Below are 6,810 nucleotides of genomic sequence, written 5' to 3' on the forward strand. Positions count from 1 at the left end.
TTTCCCCATTGATCTAAGAATTATTCTTTATGCTTATTACATGGTTTTATTTTTATGTGGTAGGAATGACTTATCAACAGTCAGGGTCATTCTGTTATCAGAAAGCTCAGGGGACTCTCCTGATGCCAGAATTATCATTTCAGCACTAAGCATAGTTACCTGGAGGCAGATTTTATTTGATAACAAAGTCAAGCTGGTGGAACCACAGGAGATCTACACTGATTATCTGTTTATATGTGTAGACATGTGGTGGAAAGTAAATGTTACTTTGAGACATCCCCGGACTCAAATCACCATGGGCCAACAACACTGGGATCCTAATGGGCCCATTGTTCATGTACTACAGCAGCTCCCAGGCCATGGGAACTTTCAGTGGCTGATTCTTCTTACTTTTCGTTGTGAAGATTCATCAGATTCAAGCAAGAACTTTTACTGAAAAGATGTCTACCCTTCAGTCAGTGTGTTCAGTTGGTAAAAGCCCATGCAGATGCCCTCACTCCACCAAAGAGAATCCCTGCACTCTGCTTCTGCCCAGAGAACATTACCTATTTGCTGCTCCCAGGCTATAGCAATTTACAAACCAGAAAAGCCCTCCTCTCAAGGGCTTACACACTAATTAGGGGACCACAGACAGATGGGTAATGTTGTGCACTCTGAAGAGACATAAACCACTGTTTGGATGTGTCCCTCCAAGGTTCACATGTGGGAAACTTAATCTCCAAATTCACATGTTGATGGAATTTGGTGGTGAGGCCTGAGAAGGTAATTAGGACTGTGTGAGGTCATGTGGATGGGGCCCCCATGGCAGGATTAGTGGTTTCATAAGAAGAAGAGAGGCCTGAGCTTGTATGATCTTGCTTCTTTGCCACATGATGCTAACTTGCCCACCTTGTTATGGTAGAAAAGAAGGTCTCAACAGATGCCATACTATACTCCAGGACCTCCTAACCTACAAACTCTAATAAAATTCTTTGTAAAGTATCTAGTCTCGGGTATTTTGTTACAGTAGCAGAAAACATACAAAGACACAAAACAAGAAGAGTGGTGGGCAGGAATGTTCTTTCAGGCAAGGGTTAAGGTGATGGATTCAAGCAGAGATCAGACAGGGAGCCAGTCAAAGGACACAGGCCAGAGCATTTGGCCAGCCCAGCCACAGAACCTCAAGGTGAGCTTGTCTGTATCTAAGAAGCAGACTCAGGGTGTGAGAGTTTCAGGAGACAAGAGGGAAGACAAGAGATGGCAGGGTGGGTGAGCCATGAAAGTGTCTTGTAGGCAAGGCTAACATTTCGGAGTGTAGCTGTGACACAGGAAGTCACTGGAGCAAAGCCATTTGAAACCCACACCTGGTAACTGAATAAGCTTCTGTGGCCTGTTTATCTCTGTATTAATTTTCCTCACCTCCTTATTTTCCTACATTTTCTTAGGTCTTAAATTACAGCTATGCATTTTTATTGTACATGTATTTTGGTAATTTAGCTTAAATCCCACAAGACATAGCTATATGTTTATATTTGTGTCTGGTCTAAGTCTCCAGCAATCTATAGGGCAAAAAATGTTTTATGACTTGTTCTGAATCAGCACTGCTGTTTAACATGATGCTCAAAATGTGTAAGAAGGAAATTCATGAATGGAAATTTTTATGTCCATTAAGAATATAAGGAAATACAAAATCCTAGCAGTAACAATGATCTCTTATTTAATCTCACAATGCAAAGAGACACAATGTTAGCCCTAGTATAACAGACAGTCCTAGTATAAATGTTATGGGTAAGCATTGTGTCACCATGTCTCAGGTCACAATGCTGATGGATAAATATTTCACATTTTAACTCTAGATGTTCCTTAGTCTTCCTATGGAGTTTCCACAAACAAGTTCAGGAACTTTGCTGCTGGCAGCGCATGGAAAGTAGGTTACGCAGATGTTTCAGTGAGCTAATAAATGTGACAAGAAAGTTTTGCTTCAGTCCAAAAAATACCATTCAATCACTTACTGTACTCGTGCATCTCTGCCATCAGGATCTATAGGGCATGTGGAAGGAGACACAAATGGTTTCCGTCCATGGGCCATTTGTCGAAGAGTGGGTTATATATTTACTTTAAGAATGTTTACTGGGGGGGCTGGGGATTTAGCTCAGCGGCAAAGCACCTGCCTGGCAAGCGCAAGGTCCTGAGTTCAATTCCTGGTACCGGAAGAAAAACAAACAAACAAAGAATGTTTACTGGAGGGTCAATATAGAAAGAGTGTCAAATTCCAGTGTCTCTTCCCAGAGTGATTATGTGGTGCTGTGACTAGTTCTGATGGTCAAAGAACAGTCTTAGGCTTTCACTGAGTTTCCATGTTCAAGAACGATGACTTACATTGTACCAAGGCCACTGTAGTGAACAAAACTACGCCTGAAGTCAAAAGTTCTGTCCTCAGGAAAGTGACATTACAAACCAACAGGCAGGATGGCAGAGGGTGCAGAAATGAGCTAAGCTGACAGCAGGGTTGGGGTTGCTTGGCCTCGACACTAGCTAGACTGAGATGGAATAGAACGCATAGATGAAAAGACAGACTCACGGGGAATTCACCTGGAGCAGATCTGGTGGTCCTCTAGCCCAGCTCACTCTATAGTTGGTATGGTTTGGATCTCAATTGTCTGCTAACGACTCATATGCTAAAGGCTTGGTCACTGACCTGTGGTACTCCTGGGAGGGGGTTGAATCTTTAAGAGATGCTGCCTGGTGGGAGGAAGTTAGGTCCTTGAGGGTGTGCCCTTGCGGGGGAGGTGGTATTGGGACTCAGCTTTTTCTTCTCCCTCTTTGCTTCCAGAGCTCTGCGAGGCAGAGGCTTTCTCTACCACATGCATCACTATCTTGTCCTGCCTCACCACAGGCCCAAGGCAATGGGACTAAGTAACCAGGCACTGAACCCATGAGCCAAGAGAACCCTTCTTCCTTTCAGGTGATTTATCTCAAGGGTTTTGTCCCAGTGATAGGAAGTAGCTAACACAGTAGTTGAGGACACTGGGACAGAGTGAGCACCAGTGATGAAGCACAGCTGCATAGTGAGCTGACCATCTGCAGGGACAGAAGAGATGCAGTTGTGTGGATCACACAACTTTCCTTTGTTCAGCTTTCAAATTACTTTGCAGTCACCGCAGTAGTGCGGGCTCATTGCATTCCGTTTGGAAGACACAAAAGGTGCCCAAAGGAAAGGAGAAAGCTGTAATCCCACTCTTGAGAGAGAATCACTGTGAACATCCAGGTCTATCCCTTGAAAGATGGTCTCCTGCCTGGAGTTTGGGTCTGGAGTTGATGGTGGACTGTGAAATTTTCCCAACTGTCACATTATAGGAAATAAAGGGGTGCCATTGCTCCTATAGGAAGACCAGCGTTGCCTCCTGGCTGTCAATCCTGGGACTCTCCAGGTCACGTGAGGCATGTCACTGACTTACATCAATGTGCTCACCAGGGGCCCAGCCCCGCGCACTGCAAACGCGAACATGAATGAGACAGCGAAAGTCCTCTTCTCCTGAAGATTACCTTCTAGCCAGGAAAACGCTGGGGACACTGCATGATCAGTATGAAGAAGCTCAGAGAAATAAGTACGGGGAAGCTCAGAGACTCCAGTGCCTCCAGACATGCTGCAGACCAAGTGAGCTTAATGCTAGGATCAGCTTTGAGACTGGAAATGGCCTAAAGGTGGTGACATACTCGCTCTGAGAGCACGTTAGAAATGTGGAAGCCTGACACCCCAACACCTATGTCATCACAATCTGCTTTTTAAGGCAGTCCCAGGGGACTGACAGGCATGTTAGGGTCTGAGAAGCACTGGTCAGAGGAAGAGCAGAAATCAGAGGTCCAGAAAAGCCATTCCATGCTGAGGCCCTGCCAGGCCTGTGTGTGGCTCTGGGTGGCAAGGTGCTTGGTGCTTGGGGCAGTGGGGGAGGGCAGTATGCTGGGACCAAGACGCAGGACAGAGTGGTGGGGCTGTAGGGTCAGTATCAAGCAGGGCCTTGGAGGCTGTGGTTGGGGGCCAGCGCTCCACTCAGGACCACTCCAGACCCTCCTTGCAGCCTTCCAGTTCCTCAGCTGCCACGCAGCAGCAGTTTTTTTCCTCCCTGTCCTCTTGGGTGGTTGTACGGATCCAATCAGCCAATGTGCCTGCAGAACTGTTCATAACGGGGAGGGCCCACTGCTGTTGTTTTGGAGTGAGACAGAAATCTATGCTTTGCAGGCAGTGAGACGAAAGTCAGGGTGTATCTCCGTGCTCCTCTGAGGAGCTGCTTGATCCCAAGAGCCTCTGAACTTGCCGCTGAACTCACCCCGAGCACAGGCAGAGATGAACAAAGGCTGTCCTTGGCTCCAGCTCTGCAGAGTGGGGTGCAAAGGGGTGGGATGGTTACAGGTGGTGGAGCCTGGGGAGTGAGGTTAGCAGCTCAGCTCCCACCCGACTCCCACCCTCAGCTGTGGAGTATGATGTGTGGGCAGAGGACTCGATCTTCCTCTGAAGACTCCACCAGCACCAAACTGCTATTGTACTGTCAGATGTCAAAGGCGTGGGTCACAGAGGATGTCCTGGGGGAACCACCCCCAACCTCTGCTCTGTCTCTCTCCTAACTTGAAAAGCTAGGGAGAGAGGAGAGAGCTTAAAACAAAGCCAAAAAATGCTAAACAAAAAGAAAATAACTACAGCAGAGGATACACAGAACATCCAAGCATCTTCTCCAAAGCAGCGGCCTTAAATTTCATGAAGTCTTTTATTCCCATTATTTACTCTTATTAATCAGGTTGAAGTATCTGGTTTCCAAAGCTCTTACCTACAACCAGGGCTCCTCCCCAGATACACCTTTGTCATCCTAAACCGGGCTGCATGTGGGACAGGTGACCTGAGAGCTCCTGTTTGTTCTCCATTTTCACATTCTATTATGTAGGCCTAGGCACTGAACTAGCTAATCAGCTTGATTTATAACCCGAAACCGCTTCACCTCACCCGTATCCGTTACCGATGTTTATATAACTCAGGTCCTCAGAGGCACCACAGCACACTTTCTGCTATACAGTTTTTATTATCTCTAACCCAAATAGAGGCTGTTTTATTGTAGTTTTAAATTCCCAATTTAAATTGAGATGATGCTCAAAAAGTTCCAGAAGTGGGGGCAATTTGGATTTCAGATTTTTTAGAATAGGGCTGCTCAGTCTGGTAAAGTCTATGCAAATTTTCCAAAATCCAAAAAAACTCTAAAGTCTGAAATACCTCTGGATCCAGGCATTTTGGATAAAGGATATTCAACTTGTCCTTATTTCAGAGAGTCATCACCACCACCCTCATCATCACCAGCAGCAGCACCACGGTCTTCATCAGAGAATATCCAAGTAACACAAAGATACTAAGAAGAAAATGTTCTCCTGAGTCAGAGTCAAGCACTGTTAGTATTCTAGCTATTTCCAGTCACTTACATCCCCCAGAACCCTATAAAATTATACAGAAATAAGTGTATTTGTTTAATTAAAAAAACACTAAAGCAAAAATCCCTCCTGACACTGTCCCATCTTGACTTATTCAACTCCTCCCAAAAGGACCAAAAGGTATGAATTTGGTAGGTCTCTTTCCAAATTTACTATTGCTTTGCCATCTATATACTTCTATATAGCTTTGGTAAGTATATATACATATATTCGGTCATTTTCACTGAGATCTGCCTGTATTCCTATAACTGATTCATTTTCCACACCTGTGTACAAGCTAGTCCATCGGGCTTACATGTCAGTAATGTATTTATTGCTTTTTCCTGGGCCGTCTAGTTTTCACTAGCTCTGGGTCACTTTGAGCACACAAGTATTACTGGTAGGAAAATGCTTTCTTCAGTGACCAAGAATGCGTGGCACACAGAGGGGCCGCCTGCGAAATCAGCCTCCCGGCAACCCGAATGAAGACCTGCTGCTGGACAGCTGTGCTCCACGATGGGCGCCTCGGAGACCGGATTTACAAAAGCAGGCAATTCCGGAGGTCCTGCAGGTGTGTGTCGGGGGAGGGGTGACAGAAAGAGCTGGCCCTGCCCAGGTCCCCAGGCCGGGGGCCTAGACAGGGCAGATCCCTCTGGTCACCAGACACGGATCTTCACCACGGTGTGTGCGTTTGTGTGTGTGTGTGGGGGGGGGAGCAGTATCAGATTGAGGAAAACACTCTTTCCTCCCCTCTCACACGGTAAAGCGGGAGGGCCAGCCACAGGGTAGATCCATGTGATGAACTTGGAGGATACCGTCTTTTCAAGTCACTGGAGCAGCCGACTAAAACCTGGGCGGCGGGGTGCGGGCACGGGGGTGGCACGCGTGGGTCCAGATGGGTCCGGAGCCCCGGCCCCCTGCCGCCCCTGCCCTTTCTGCATGGGTGCGGGCTTCGGAGATGCAGAGCTCCGCAAAGGCTGAGGGCTCCCCTGCGGTCCCATCTCGCTCAACTCCCTCCCGAAACCCCTTCTGACTCTCCAAGTTTCGCTGGATGGTGTCGCGCGCTCAGGAACTGCCCCAGTGGCGCGTGGCCAGCTTTCCGGCTCCACTTCCGAAATCCGCAGGCTGTCCAGAGGCGCCAGCCTCGCCAGGACGCTTTCTCCGGAGACCCCTTTCCGGAGACCATTTTGTCCCAACCCCGTTTTGGGAGGGCGACCCTCGGCCGGCTGGGGGACCTCCAGCCCCCACTGCAGAGCCCTTCCTGTCCCTCGGTCTCTGTGCCGCCGCGTCCGGGGCCTTGGCTCGGCCCAGGGACAACCGGAACGCGCGGGAGGACGCGGGGCGGGGACGCCGGGCTCGGGGGGCACGGGGCGGGGCAGC

The sequence above is a fragment of the Chinchilla lanigera genome, unplaced genomic scaffold (assembly GCF_000276665.1).
Source record: "Chinchilla lanigera isolate Chin_1 unplaced genomic scaffold, ChiLan1.0 scaffold00064, whole genome shotgun sequence".
In the NCBI taxonomy this organism is placed as follows: Eukaryota; Metazoa; Chordata; class Mammalia; order Rodentia; family Chinchillidae; genus Chinchilla; species Chinchilla lanigera.